The sequence below is a fragment of the Bidens hawaiensis genome, unplaced genomic scaffold, assembly GCF_021521415.1.
Source record: "Bidens hawaiensis isolate Kalapana, Puna unplaced genomic scaffold, B.hawaiensis_p1.1 tig00012956_1, whole genome shotgun sequence".
Classification (NCBI taxonomy): Eukaryota; Viridiplantae; Streptophyta; class Magnoliopsida; order Asterales; family Asteraceae; genus Bidens; species Bidens hawaiensis.
Window position 1 is genome coordinate 539,921 of NW_027492084.1, and position 16,243 is coordinate 556,163.

Below are 16,243 nucleotides of genomic sequence, written 5' to 3' on the forward strand. Positions count from 1 at the left end.
AGAGGTTTAAAAAAATAGCCGGTTGGCTATTTAAATGCTTTTTTTTTACAAACCCACTATAAATAACTACCCCATTTTTTAACAATAACATACCATTCTCACTACATTTCTCTTTAATAATTTAAAAACCTCTCTAAGTTTCTCAAATTTAAAACCATGTCAGGCTCGGGTTACAGTAATATCAACACACAACCGGAGCCGGCTAAACCCGCATAACAATCCCAAAAAGGTAAGGAGAAGAAAACCGGAGAAGCAGGATTGGTGACGCTCGAGATAAAATTTAACGAATTGTCAAGTACCCTCCGCTCGATTGGTGAAGCTCGACATACAAAAAATCGGTTCAAGAGTTTGGCATTTCTAGCTAAAAACTTTAGCCACCTACCGCTATCCGACCAAGCGATAATGGAGCAAGAAAAATATCTTATTCGGAAGAAATTGGCGGAAAAAAATAAAAACGCTTGTTATGTAGTTTAAATTTATGTTTTTATTTTCCTTTTATTTATGTTTTAATGAAGTATTTTAATTTATAATTGTGTGCATAACAAAAAATAAAAAATAAATAAAAAATTCAATCAAGCCCCGGATCACCTGGACCACTACACCCTCTAGGGCTTGGTTGAGGGGCTTGATCCAGGGCCATGTCATCGCCTACGTGTCGGGTTTTGATTGAATCACTTGGGGCTCAACCAAGCCTCATTACCCTTTGCCTAAGAAAAGATAGGAATTTGGTAAGACAGTTGTGCAAGTCTCTTCCACAGCCTAAAATTTAAAAGGGAATTTAACACATTAAACTGGTTTACCATTTTAACCTAGTTACACGACCTTACAAAAGAGAGCAAAAAAACTCTATTTGAAAAACAGTTATTCTTGTGTAAAGTGGAAACATATTTACCTAGGGAAACTGGAGCAAATGTAATCCCAGCTTACATTTTTCATCTTTCCCCAATTTTTGTTGTCTACCGCACAAATAATTATATTCGGCCATAAGTCGAACGTAAAGCTAAAAAATTATAATAAATAAACTATAAAATTGGGACTCTTACCCCTTTCGGTTCGTCTATTTCTAAAGCCGAAAAATTTATAACAAATAAAGTATAAAGACGGGACTCTTACCCCTTTTGGTTCCTCTATCATACTGTCGGTACACTTTCTGACTTGCAATTGATCAGATGGGTGGAAGCTCTATATTTGCTTGCTATATAAGCAAATAACCTCCAATTCATCATATTATTACTTAAATGTAAAACATAAAATACGAAATGTGACCTTAATTTGGTTAAAATTATGATATTTAATTAATATAAAACGTTGAATTACCTTAGAAAAGCGGTGGTATTCACCAAAGTGGTCTAGTTATATTGTATTAATGTTAACTTGTACTAGGGATGAGCTCGGTACCGTACCGATATCGAAACTACTGATCCTGAAAATCGTAAATTCTTGTTACTAGTACCGAAATATTAGGGTCGGTACCGGTACGGTACCAGGATAGTACCGATACCGAAGGTAAAAATTAGGGAAATACCGGTACTGTACCGTACCGATCCCGAAACTCAAAACTTCTGTACTGATTCAGTTCGACGGTACCAAATCGGTATCGATTTCGGTACCGGTACCAATCGGTACTTGTACCGAATTTGCTCATCCCTAATTTGTACTGGTAACCTGATACATATTCAAACTATAGCATGATTGTTGTATATCTAACTGAAATAGTAGGTCAATGATGACCGTCGTTTGAGTCATGCAAAAACCTAAATAACCTAAGTAGATAGGGTAAATAAAGTATCGTATCCACCAAGAGTATGTGGTCAATGTAATCGTGTAACATATTTATAATATCATGAAGTAACAGATTTAGTGTTGGTCACACAAGCAATTAAGTTGAATTTAGAGAATTAAGCAAACAATCAAGTAAACGATTTTCAATCAATTAACAAAGCAAATCACACCCGGGACTTCAAGTAGGTAACTTACAGTAATCTCATGCAACCTAACAGATTAATCATTAATGGTTAACTACAGACTGATCAACTAGACAAAACCTTAGGCAACAATAATTGCTTTACACACGGTACTAGTTATCAAACGGTCCCTGCCAGTGTGACTCAGTTAAGGGTAATTATATGCTTTGTTGTATTCAACCTAATAAAACAACCCTATGATCAATTATTATAGCAACTGGTAACTAATCGTTCAGATCAACGTAAACCTAAACCGATTGAACACACAGAAATACTAAACATCAATAATCATAGATTAACCATAAACAATTATACATAAATGTTCTTAGTCACATGAGGAAATTGAAATTGTTACAAACTTTACATCCCAGGTGTGATTCGGAGAAGACTAACTGAGCATCGTCATCGATAGATCTTCAATTATGATGAGGAAGGTCATTAGGATTGATCAAGAGATGATTGGTAGCCCTGGAATTCACCCGAAATCGCCTAGTAGCTGCTGTTGGTCGTCAACACTGATTAGGGTTTGGAAAATAGAAGATGTAGGTCAAAATCTGTTTTTTCACGTTTTTTAAGACCATCGCGTATTGCGATGGCCATATACCCTACCCGTCGCGTATCTCGACCAAAGATAACCTCATATTTGGATTCCTCTCGTCGAGAAACCCAAAATTCATATATTATAGGTCCCGTAACTCATTTTCTAGCTCAGGATATGCTCGTTTTACTTCATGGTCGCATTTTGTTAACCAATCTTGTTCAGTTTTAGCATCGGCTTATGATTTCTCATCCATGCTCTTCCCGATTCCTTGTAACACTTTCCAAGACATCAAACCATGCTTCGGTCTTCCCGAGATATCATTCCATGCTCGTACAGGTCTCCCATTTAGCATCTTTAACGATCAATTACCAGAAATACAAAAGCACGTATGAAGTACCAAAGTTCTAACAATATACTCAATAAAACTACATAATTAATACACTAATATATATACAAAATACCCGATCATCAGTCAACAGAAGAAATACTTAGTTGTTCCGAAGGCATGTCATGATTCGGGAGATGAACTGCTACTCAAGGTGTATATGTAGAATTAGGGCTCAAATGGTGAATCAACTTCGAAAGACGAAGCAAATACAAATGTAAGAGGGTGCCAAAACAGAAGATCGGAGGTCACTTACATGTGTTAGTTTTTTATTCCAGGTGTTAACGGTGGTGGCATAGAGAGATAGTTGGCACATCCATATTTCTCTCTCCTTAGTGTATTTTGTTAACAATATAGAAAACCCTAAGAACATGTAACATCCCTAAAATTTTGATCCAAATTTTACAACTTAGTAAAGTTGAAGGATCAAAATCATTCTTTAAATTAAGTAATAAGAAAATAAAATCATTTTATAAGAAAATAAAAATATTATCTCATGTTAAGAATATGAAATAAGGAAATTCCATCCCACATGGAAAGATGGAAGAAAGTGGAAGCATTCCACATGGGTATAAATAAGTAAGTTAAAATCCATCCCACATGGAAAGTGGGAAAGATTTGGAAACTCTTTATAAAGAGATAAAATTCCATAGTAATATCTTTTATGCCTAGCATGCACCCAGTGGTCTTAGCGGAGGGTGCGAAACACCCGACGCGGCCTTAGGCTTTGGGCGCAATGTGGCGCTTTGATGACGCATTTTGCACTTCGCACGGTCGCATCGCCGCGGACCGCCTTATTTTTTTTGGAAGATAAAAGAAAAACCCGGATGTGCCACTTAGTCTTTACAAGTGATATATAATCTATATTAACAAAATCTTAAATGCGTTTTCGGAGTATGTTATCTCCTCCAAGAGAAAAGCGTTTAAAAAGTTTAAAAGGGGAAAGTGAAACTCACTGTTTGCGAAGAAATTCCCAAATTAAATCACCAAGATGCGCGTCACAGAAAAACTCTCTCTAGCGTTCTAAAACAACAAAGAGATTTTTTTCTAAGTGTCGGAATATTATCGAGTCTCTAGACCCGGCACATAATACCTATGCACATAACATGTTTCGTGTTTCGTTTGTGGATCGTGTGTGACTTTAACAAGCGTATTTGTGACACGTTACATGTGTAAGCAATTATTTACGTGTCACGTATTCATAAAGTACATCACTAGCAATTACTCCCCGTAAGGGCAATTTGGTCAACACATAACAATTAACTAGCCATTATTCCCCACGAGGGCAATTTGGTCAAATCATGACAATCAATTAGCAATTATTCCCCGCAAGGGCAATTTGGTCAAAACATAACAATTATATAGCAAGTATCATGTTTCATGCATTTTCACAAAACTCAGCAGCTAGTTTCACCGAGACAGAAATTCTACTTGAAAGATTGTACTATCTCACCGATCACAGCATCACAATTAATTTACCAAAAATCATCACAAAAGCACATATGTCTTAGGTTTCCAGAACATATTTCATTATATTTTTATTCCACATAGGTTTTTCACAATCATCAAATCATTACAGCAAACTCATAACAGTCAAATTCATGCGCAACAGAATGTTATTTGCAGTTCCCGTTAAACAAAAAATCCAATAAATGCAAGACCACTTGGGTTAGGTTCCTAACTCAATGAGTAAACTTCCAGAAGTGGAACCAACCCAATTGGTCTCGTAGTTCATTAGATATAACATTTACAAAACAACCTAACAGCAGGTCTAACAGCTCAGCTTTGTACAACGTTTTTGTAAAATCATAAAAGTTAACTTTTACACGTCCAAAAATTACAAGTTTGGACTTTATGAAAACTAGACTCAACAAAGTACCCTTTAGTGTTAACAACCTCAACCAATTTCCACATTAACATTTATTTACAGTCGTCTAAACATAACTTACAATCTGTCCAGTACCAGTTTTGACCTTTAATCACAATTAAATCGTTTGACTAACCAAAACACCTCCAAATTTGGCGTGGTTGGACTTTCTGAAAACTAGACTTAGAGTAGTACTTTGTAGACTCATAATTTGCTCAGTTTGCTTTTATATTCAACAAGTTACACATCATTCAATCTTAACAATCACTGCTGTCAAAAACTCAGCAAGCCTAAACAATCATCTAACATGCATCCTAAGCATGCGACATAACCCAAAACATGTAATACACATAATTAATCATAGAAAATCAGTAGCAACCCTCTAGGGTTTACAAACAATCAACGATTCATCAATCTTTCACCGTTCAAAATCACATATGATCCTCAATATCAACAACCAATACAAAATCAATCATAAGAACACTTAATATGATATTCACTAGTTAGGGTTTCATATTCATACCTTAAAACGCAGAAATAAACCAAGGGAAACGTGAGGGGTGCTTAGAAACGAGTGTAGGATGCTCCGATTATGACGAACAATATCAAAACGAGGTGATATGTGGGTGTGTGTGAGCTGCTGATCGCAAGGATGAGGGAGAGAGAGGCTGCCGATCGGTGTAGGGGAAAAAGAAAAGAAAAGTGAGTTAGGGTTTTAGGTTTAGTATTATTTATAATAATATATGTTACACTCAAGTCCCTCAACTTTCAATTGTTGTTTTTCTAGCTTAATTAACTAGTTCTAGTACATTGAGTTAACGTTTATAACAACGTTATCACGTAACACATAAGCCTAACACATAATTACTGTTTTGACGTTTTTCGTTTATTCACCAATCGTTTGCGTCAACTCGTTTGCGTTTCAGCGTAATTCCCGAAAGACTACACATGTAGTAAGTGTTAAGCGTCATTTAAACCCTAGTTTAAATGTAATGAGGTGTGCGTTATAGATTCAATGATCTTAAGTTTGAATTGACGGAGTTGAGTTAACGAAGTTAACCTGAAATTGACGATTGTCACATCATTCCCATGTTAAAGAATTTTCGTCCCGAAAATTTGAGTTAAGTCGTGATGAGTGTCTGAAAAAGTAAGAAAAATTTTCAGTTTGTCTTATCATCCCCTAGTAGAAAGAAATTTCGTCCCGAAATTTAATTCATACCTCCGGTGATTCCTGACGGTTTGTCGGGTTTCGCGGTTTTCTGTGTTTGGTCAGCCCTTCAAAAAGGTGAGGATACTTTTTCATCATTTGATCCTCGCGTTCCCAAGTGAACTCCGGTCCACGTCTCGAGTTCCAACGAACCTTAACAATTGGAATTTTGCTGTGCTTGAGCGTTTTGGTTTCCCAATCCAAAACCTCGACTGGTTCCTCAATGAAACGTAACTGTTCATCAACTTGCAGTTCATTCAAAGGGACTACTTGGGTTTCATCGGATAGGCATTTCTTTAAATTGGATACGTGGAATACATTGTGTACACTGCTGAGTTCCGCTGGTAAGTCCAGTCGGTACACCACTGGACCAACGCGTTCCGTTATCCGGTAAGGACCAACGTATCGTGGGTTGAGTTTGTTTCGCTTCCCAAAGCGAACCACACCTTTCCAAGGTGAGACTTTGAGTAACACTTGGTCATTCACTTGAAATTCGAGAGGTTTTCGGCGCTTGTCGGCGTAACTCTTTTGGCGATCTCGTGCTGCTGCCATGCGATTTCGGATTTGAACAATCTTTTCCGAAGTTTCGAGTACCAGTTCTGGACCAGTGATTTGGCTGTCACCCACCTCTGCCCAGCAGAGTGGTGATCGACACTTCCGTCTGTACAGTGCTATAAACGGCGCTGCTTTAATACTTGCGTGGTAGCTGTTATTATACGAAAACTCTACCAAAGGTAAGTGAGGTTCCCAACTTTTTCCGAAATCCAACACACATGCACGCAACATATCCTCCAGGGTCTGAATAGTTCGTTCACTTTGCCCATCCGTCTGAGGATGGTAAGCTGTGCTCATATCAAGACGTGTGCCTAGTGCACTTTGTAGTGACTTCCAAAAGTGCGAAGTGAAACGGGAATCTCGATCAGAAATGATTGAGACAGGCACTCCGTGTCTAGACACCACTTCTTTCATGTAGACGCGAGTCAATCTTTCCATTTTTCCGATTCCTTAATCGCTAAAAAGTGTGCCGACTTAGTCAACCGGTCAACGATCACCCAGATGGTATCGCATCCCGTTGGTGTTTTAGGTAATCCCGTGATGAAGTCTATTGAAATGTGTTCCCATTTTCACATTGGGAGTTCCGGTTGCTGTAGCAGGCCAGATGGTTTCTGGTATTCTACTTTGACTCTGGCACAAGTCAAACATTTGCTCACGTAGGTGGCAATGTCGGCTTTCATGTTCGGCCACCAGTAAAGTGCCTTTAAGTCATGGTACATTTTATCTGAGCCGGGGTGGATAGAATATCGGGATTGGTGGGCTTCATCCATCACTAGAGTTCTCAACTCTCCGTATCATGGAACCCAAATCCGGTTCTCAAAATATCAGACCTCGTCCGATTTGGTTTCAAGTTGTTTGTTCATGCCCCGCATTAGTTCTGATGGAAGATTTTCATCCTTCAAAGCTTCGAGTTGCGCATCGCGAATCTGATCGGGTAAGCTGGCATGAATCGTGAGTTGCAATGCTCGCACTCGTCTGGGTTTATCTGTTTCTTTTCTGCTGAGAGCGTCGGCCACTACATTGGCCTTGCCAGGGTGGTACTTGATGGCACAATCATAATCCTTAAGCAGCTCGACCCAACGACGCTGTCGCATGTTCAGCTCCTTCTGATCGTAGATATGCTGGAGACTCTTGTGGTCGGTGTAAATGGTAAACTTGGTACCATACAAGTAATGCCTCCATATCTTAAGGGCAAACACCACAGCTCCAAGTTCCAAGTCATGGGTCGTTTAGTTCTTCTCGTGAATCCGTAGTTGTCGAGAGGCATAAGCTATAACCTTCTCGAGTTGCATCAGCACACAACCGAGACCTTGTATCGATGCGTCACAATGTACCTCGAAATTCTCTGTTCCCTCGGGTAGGGCTAGAATAAGGGCGCTACAGAGTTTGGTTTTCAACAGTTCAAAAGCGGATTCTTGCGCGTCACCCCAATTGTACTTAGTGCCTTTGTGAGTCAAAGCGGTGAGGGGTTGAGCAATCTTTGAAAATCCCTCGATGAAACGTCGGTAGTAGCCGGCCAGTCCTAGGAATTGCCGCACCTCAGTCGGAGTCTTAGGTGCTTCCCAGTTTTTTTTTGATGGCCTCTACCTTACCGGGATCGACATGGATACCATTCTAGTTGATCACATGTCCTAAAAAGTGAACCTCGCGAAGCCAAAATTCGCATTTCGAGAGTTTTGCGTACAGTTGTTCCTTCTTCAATAATTCCAGAATTACCCTTAAGTGTTCTTCATGGTCAGCTTCGTCCTTGGAGTAGACGAGAATATCATCAATGAAAACAATCACAAACTTGTCGAGGTACGCCTTGCATACTCGATTCATGAGATCCATAAATACGGCTGGTGCGTTAGTTAGACCAAAAGGCATAACCGAACACTCGTAGTGACCATACCGTGTTCTGAAAGCCGTCTTTGAAATATCTTCTTCGCGCATTCTTAGTTGATGGTAACCAGATCGCAAATCGATCTTCGAGTAGTAACTCGATCCTTGAAGCGGGTCAAACAGATCATCAATTCGGGGTAAAGGATAACGGTTCTTGACCGTCACCTTGTTCAACTCCCGGTAGTCGATACACATTCGGAAAGTCCCGTCCTTCTTTCTGACAAATAAGACAGGGGCTTCCCATGGCGATGAGCTAGGTCGGATAAAACCCTTATCCAACAAATCTTGCAACTGAGTGGACAGTTCCTGAAGCTCCGCCGGTGCGAGCCGATACGGGGCTCGTGCTATGGGTGCTGTACCGGGTGTCAACTCGATTTGGAATTCGACTTGTCGTATAGGAGGGAGTCCAGGCAAATCTTCCGGGAAAACTTCCAGAAAATCTCGCACAATCGATATATCTTCAATTCGCTTCTCCTCCGCGGGTTTCTCAACAATCTGCGCCAAAATTTCCGGATGACCCTTTCGTAGATACTTTTGCGCCTTCATGAGGGTAATGACGCTGGTGGTCATGCCGCTTCTCTCACCTCGGATCGAAATGATCTCGCCGGAAGGGGTAGTAATGTGGACTATCTTGTCGTGACATATAATCTCCGCTCGGTTCTCGGATAACCAGTCCATGCCGACAACGACATCGAAACTACTAAGCGTAAAAGGAATAAGGTCGATATCAAAGACATGACCTGACAGTTTTAACTTACATCCCGCAAGTACATGAGTCGTTACTATAGTCTTACCGTCAGCTAATTCAACAGGAAACTTAGCATCTAACGAAGTTGGAGTTAAGTCTAAGAGTTGGCTAAAGGCTTTCGACACAAAACTCCTATCAGCTCCAGTGTTAAAAAATACAGAAGCAAAACAATCGTTCACAGGGAACTTACCAGTCACCACGTACGGATCATTGCGGGCTTGACCCGACCCAATTACAAAAGCTCTTCCCTTGCCATTGCTTCCACCACCACTGCCACTTCCATTACTTCCATTGTTGTCGTTCTGTTTCAGCTTGGGACAATCTTTCCTGAAATGACCTTCCTGCCCACATTCGAAACATCCCTTCGTTGTCATAGGTGGTTTAGGAGCACCCTTTGCCGCAAGGTCTCCTCTACATTCCTTTGCCTGGTGACCCATCTTTCCGCATCTCTGACACTTGACACGGTCACACGGGCCAGCATGATGATAGTTGCACCTATTGCACTTCGGATATTTCCCAGCATATCCACTCGAACCCTACCCGCTACCGTTGTTATTGTTGTTGTGACTCTGATTGTTAAAGCTTCGAGTGAATTCGGGCTTACGGTAGTGTTGTTGCTGTGGGAGGTTCGAGGATGAGGATCTGGTGTTGTCAAACTTTCTCTTTCCGCTGCTCGGGTTGCTGTTGTTGTTGTTGTCATTACTCGGGTTATCACGGGCTTTAGTGGTTGAACCCCTAGGTGGTAACGCACCTTGGGTCACTGCTTGATCCGTCAGTTTGTGAGCTAACCGGATCGCTTGTTGAATCGTGGCTGGTCTGGAAGACGTCACCATGCCCTGAATTTTCGGTGCTAACCCATCAATATACATTTCAATCCTCTTACTCGGCGGGTCTACCATCCGCGGACACATCACAGCTAACTCGTGAGAACGGGTAGTGTAGGCTTCGATTTCTGAACCCACCATCTTCAATGACCAAAATTCTGATTCCAAATTTGCAATCTCCTCCCTAGGACAGTACTCTTCTCGCATCATGTTCTTGAACTCCTCCCAGTTCATAGCGTTAGCCAGTTCCAATCCAAGGATCTGCACGTTTGAATTCCACCAAGTGAGGGCAGAATCCTCAAGTGTTCCAGCAGCGAATTTGACCTTACTGGCAGGGGGACAATTACACATCTCAAACGCCGATTCGGCCTTCTCAGCCCAACGCAAGAAGCCTATAGCTCCCTCAGTGCCCTTAAACGAACTGGGCTTGCAGTCAAGGTAATTCTTGAAGGTACACGTTCCAATTGGACCTCCAGCTTGGTTTTGTACATGTGCGGCTAGAGCGGCCACCGCGTGGTCATTCAGCAGAGTTTGGAGTTCTGCTGCAGTCAGGTTGATGTTACCACGTCCGTGTCCAGCGTTTCTTCCATCTAGGTGTTATCATCACTAGATGTCATCATCTGAGGACACCTCTGAGTGTGCCTCCTCCTCAGCCGGTTCTTCCTCCGGTTCTTCTTCGGGTTCCTCCTCGGGAACTTCCTTGGGATCCTCCTCAGGTTCCTCTTCGGGATCTTCTTCGGGTTCCTCTTCAGGCTTTGCCTCAGGTTCTGCCTCAGGCTCTGCCTCAGGTTCGGCTGCGTTCTGAGCAATTTGCATTTGTAAGACATCGCAACGCTTTAAAGCTATCTCGGTTCGAGTCCTTGCTACTTGGAGTTGTTCTTGCAAGTCTATCATCTCGGCTTGCATTTTTCTCATAATCTTCATCTGTTGATCACTAGCCTCTTGCATTTCCTTCATCGCCGCTGTCAGGCGGGAAATTTCCTCTTTAGTCTCGGTTCCGTCTTTTAACAGTACGGAAACGTTAGCCCTCGTATAGCGCATGTAACCCACGTCACGCTCCAAGCATGAAACAACAGCTGCGAGAACTCGCTCTACAGGTTCGGTTATGGGTGGTAAGGTGTTGGGATAAGCAGGATGGTTCGGGTGGGGTAGCGGGGGAACTTGTTCGCGATAGACCATACGTCTGATCATATTAGGGTACCAATCCCAGCTAACTTCGTTTTCGTACATGCCTCCGGATAAGCGATACCTCTTCGGTGCGGGAGCTTCGAGTTCCGGGACTACACGGGGTGGCGATGCAGTGGGTAACTGCGGTTCCTTCCCGTGAGCATGAGTCATCGGATCAGATGATGATGAGGGTGGCGGCGTCGACATCTCTACAGGTAAGCCGTGTATGCGCGCATATGAGTGAATGAGGTAAGGAGATAAGAAAAACAAAGACTACACAAACATATGCAGTGCGTATCATTATAACTAATGGGTCGTCGCGGTTATAGTCTAGTATGCATGCAGCTTCTAGTTCGCTATAACCAATGGATCTGATACCAATCTGTCACACCCTCAAAATCCACTAACGAAGTTTTACCGTCAGAGGGTGTGAACTAACAGGATTGGAATCATTAGTTATAATCAAACCATAAAACAAAGTTTCAAAACCATGAAAACGTTTACGAGTAATTAAATGCGGAAGCGTAAAACCATAGATACCAATGTTGCGTCACGCAGGACGACTTAAAACCCAATGATCACAGTTTAAAATAAGTTTGCATAATTAAAAGTGTTTCAAGCAATGCATGTTCCTAAACCGCGCAATCGCCTCGGCTACCTGAGAATAACATATTAAAAGTGTCAACACAAGGTTGGTGAGTTCACAAGTTTAAATAAAAATAAAGCGTTTAGCGTTTGCGTTCAGCGTTTTGCGTTCAGCGTTTTGCGTTACAGCGTTTTGCGTTACAGCGTTTTGCGTTGCAGCGTTTTGCGTTACAGCGTTTTGCGTTACCAGATAATGTTATGTCAATTATATATCTATAGGTAGCTAGCCTATAAAACAAGTATCACTAAGTGTTCGACACCGAAGCTGACTGTTTATCATTTGCCTTGCCACCAGGTCATCCAGACCATGGTATGTGTTTAGCCAAGATTACACCCACTCGACCTCCAGTCGAGTTTAGCGTTGGGTGGGGTTTGTCAAACCCAGTAGTACTACTCAACAATGACTCGCTATTATCCAATATTAAACGGTTCGATGTGAATGAAGGACTTTAGTTAACGCGTTTGCCACTTAGTCTTTACAAGTGATATATAATCTATATTAACAAAATCTTAAATGCGTTTTCGGAGTATGTTATCTCCACCAAGAGAAAAGCGTTTAAAAAGTTTAAAAGGGGAAAGTGAAACTCACTGTTTGCTAAGAAATTCCCAAATTAAATCACCAAGATGCGCGTCACAGAAAAACTCTCTCTAGCGTTCTAAAACAACAAAGAGATTTTTTTCTAAGTGTCGGAATATTATCGAGTCTCTAGACCCGGCACATAATACCTACGCACATAACATGTTTCGTGTTTCGTTTGTGGATCGTGTGTGACTTTAACAAGTTTATTTGTGACACGTTACATGTGTAAGCAATTATTTACGTGTCACGTATTCATAAAGTAAATCACTAGCAATTACTCCCCGTAAGGGCAATTTGGTCAACACATAACAATTAACTAGCCATTATTCCCCACGAGGGCAATTTGGTCAAATCATGACAATCAATTAGCAATTATTCCCCGCAAGGGCAATTTGGTCAAAACATAACAATTATATAGCAAGTATCATGTTTCATGCATTTTCACAAAACTCAGCAGCTAGTTTCACCGAGACAGAAATTCTACTTGATAGATTGTACTATCTCACCGATCACAGCATCACAATTAATTTACCAAAAATCATCACAAAAGCACATATGTCTTAGGTTTCCAGAACATATTTCATTATATTTTTATTCCACATAGGTTTCTCACAATCATCAAATCATTACAGCAAACTCATAACAGTCAAATTCATGCGCAACAGAATGTTATTTGCAATTCCCGTTAAACGAAAAATCCAATAAATGCAAGACCACTTGGGTTAGGTTCCTAACTCAATGAGTAAACTTCCAGAAGTGGAACCAACCCAATTGGTCTCGTAGTTCATGAGATATAACATTTACAAAACAACCTAACAGCAGGTCTAACAGCTCAGCTTTGCACAACGTTTTTGTAAAATCATAAAAGTTAACTTTTACACGTCCAAAAATTACAAGTTTGGACTTTATGAAAACTAGACTCAACAAAATACCCTGTAGTGTTAACAACCTCAACCAATTTCCACATTAACATTTATTTAGAGTCGTCTAAACATAACTTACAATCTGTCCAGTACCAGTTTTGACCTTTAATCACAATTAAATCGTTTAACTAACCAAAACACCTCCAAATTTGGCGTGGTTGGACTTTCTGAAAACTAGACTCAGAGTAGTACTTTGTAGACTCATAATTTGCTCAGTTTGCTTTTATATTCAACAAGTTACACATCATTCAATCTTAACAATCACTGCTGTCAAAAACTCAGCAAGCCTAAACAATCATCTAACATGCATCCTAAGCATACGACATAACCCAAAACATGTAATACACATAATTAATCATAGAAAATCAGTAGCAACCCTCTAGGGTTTACAAACAATCAACGATTCATCAATCTTTCACCGTTCAAAATCACATATGATCCTCAATATCAACAACCAATACAAAATCAATCATAAGAACACTTAATATGATATTCACTAGTTAGGGTTTCATATTTATACCTTAAAACGCAGAAATAAACCAAGGGAAACGTGAGGGGTGCTTAGAAACGAGTGTAGGATGCTCCGATTATGACGAACAATATCAAAACGAGGTGATATGTGGGTGTGTGTGAGCTGCCGATCGCAAGGATGAGGGAGAGAGAGGCTGCCGATCGGGGTAGGGGAAAAAGAAAAGAAAAGTGAGTTAGGGTTTTAGGTTTAGTATTATTTATAATAATATATGTTACACTCAAGTCCCTCAACTTTCAATTGTTGTTTTTCTAGCCTAATTAACTAGTTCTAGTACATTGAGTTAACGTTTATAACAACGTTATCACATAACACATAAGTCTAACACATAATTACTGTTTTGACGTTTTTCGTTTATTCACCAATCGTTTGCGTCAACTCGTTTGCGTTTCGGTGTAATTCCCGAAAGACTACACATGTAGTAAGTGTTAAGCGTTATTTAAACCCTAGTTTAAATGTAATGAGGTGTGCGTTATAGATTCAATGATCTTAAGTTTGAATTGACGGAGTTGAGTTAACGGAGTTAACCTGAAATTGACGATTGTCACATTAACCATGCTCATTATGAGCTAAACTCCATTCACCATCTAAATTCTATGAAAAAGCTTTGTTTTACATTATTATTATATTACACATGTGGTTTAGTTTAGTAAAGTACATGGTTATTTTGCAATTATCCTTTAATGAAAAATATTTTATCACTTTAACTCAATAAATCAAAGTTGATGATTAACAATCATTCATGAATTACTCATATTCTTGGAGACTAGAAATGGTAAAAGGAATACTTTGATAACTTATTTAATATAAAACATGGATCCTTATATTGTACTTAGAAATGATGAGATATAAGCTACGATCTATTTCTCTAGTTTTGATAATTCTGAAATAACATCGTTAACACGATTGCTTAGGTTATCATGCTAGTTAAAGAAATCATATGCTAATGGAATGTGTAGTTATAACCTACTTAAATCAACCCATGGGAGTTTGTGTGACTAAACTATAACCACCCGAAGTTGTTAGAATTGGTATTTGATAAATCGAAGTCAATCCTAATCTTTCTACTTTACTAAAACTTGCCAACTCAAATTGACATTCTCGTGGTAGCATGACATTAGAAAAGGGTTGACTTTAAAATTCGCATGCTACTTTCTTTCATGTCATAGGATATTCTCACTTAGAAATGATGAGCTATTATATCATACATTATTATGACAAGTTTATCAAATGTTCACTTTATAATCACCAAGGACAAATGGAGTGGATTCTCGGATTTAGATGGTAACCTTCATATAATTAAATTACTCATTTAGAATTTCTAGTCTTAGTCACCTATATTATATATATATATATATATATATATATATATATATATATATATATATATATATATATATAATTTTATAAAAGTTAAAAATCAACCCCAAAATAATTAAAACCCTCCGATTAAACTAAAACAAAGATTCATTATTAGAAACATTTATATTCACGGATCGATACTTGATTCTTACCAGTACTATTCTACATATACGATAGGTACACTTGCCTATTTTGTGTGTGTTTAGTCTTAGTAGAAATCACTTTTATAAATTTAAAACACGATATTGTGCAAAAGCTAAAACCCCAATCAGTTATCATTTTATACTATCACGCGCAGCACACATCAGCTACGTTAGATGAACATTAAAACAATTTTCCCTAACAACTGAGTTACATATTTACATGTTCATAAAACAACCTGAAAGTATTAAACTGAAAGTCTAAGAATACTTAGTCTGTAAGTCAATAAAATCCATGTATGGGTTAATGCAAAGCATCAAAGTGTGATGAAATCTTAATACAATTATAATAACCAAGTGGATTAATGTACATACCTCAAGAAGGCTAGGTTTGACAAGAGATGCTTATATAACGAGAATCGGGCTTCACTTGCAAAATTTGGCAGCCCAGAAGGCCTAGGCGCCCCGCGGCCGCCTTAGCCCCTAGCCTTAGCGCGGCGCGGCGCCATCTAAAGGGAATTTCGGATTTTTGCTTTTTATTTGTTACTTAATCATCTTAAATCTCTTTCTTGAACTCCAAGTAATGTTTAGAACCTTCAAGACCTTCTTTTCTTGACTTTCAAACCACCATCTACATGAAAAACAAATCAAAACATTAAGTGGAATAATCATGTAACCATTAACGAACAAAACGAACTTAAACTTCTTTATGAAATGATAGAAAGAATTAGATCTAACGTGCAAGACACCAAAAGATTTAAAAACACTAAAAATACAAAATACTTGACTCAAGACCTTAAATAATAAAAGATAAACGAAACATGAACTAAACCGAACTCAAAACATAAAATACATAAAACTTTACAAGGTATTCAAGATATATAAATACATGTATATCACTTTTCAGACCACGTCATCGCGATAC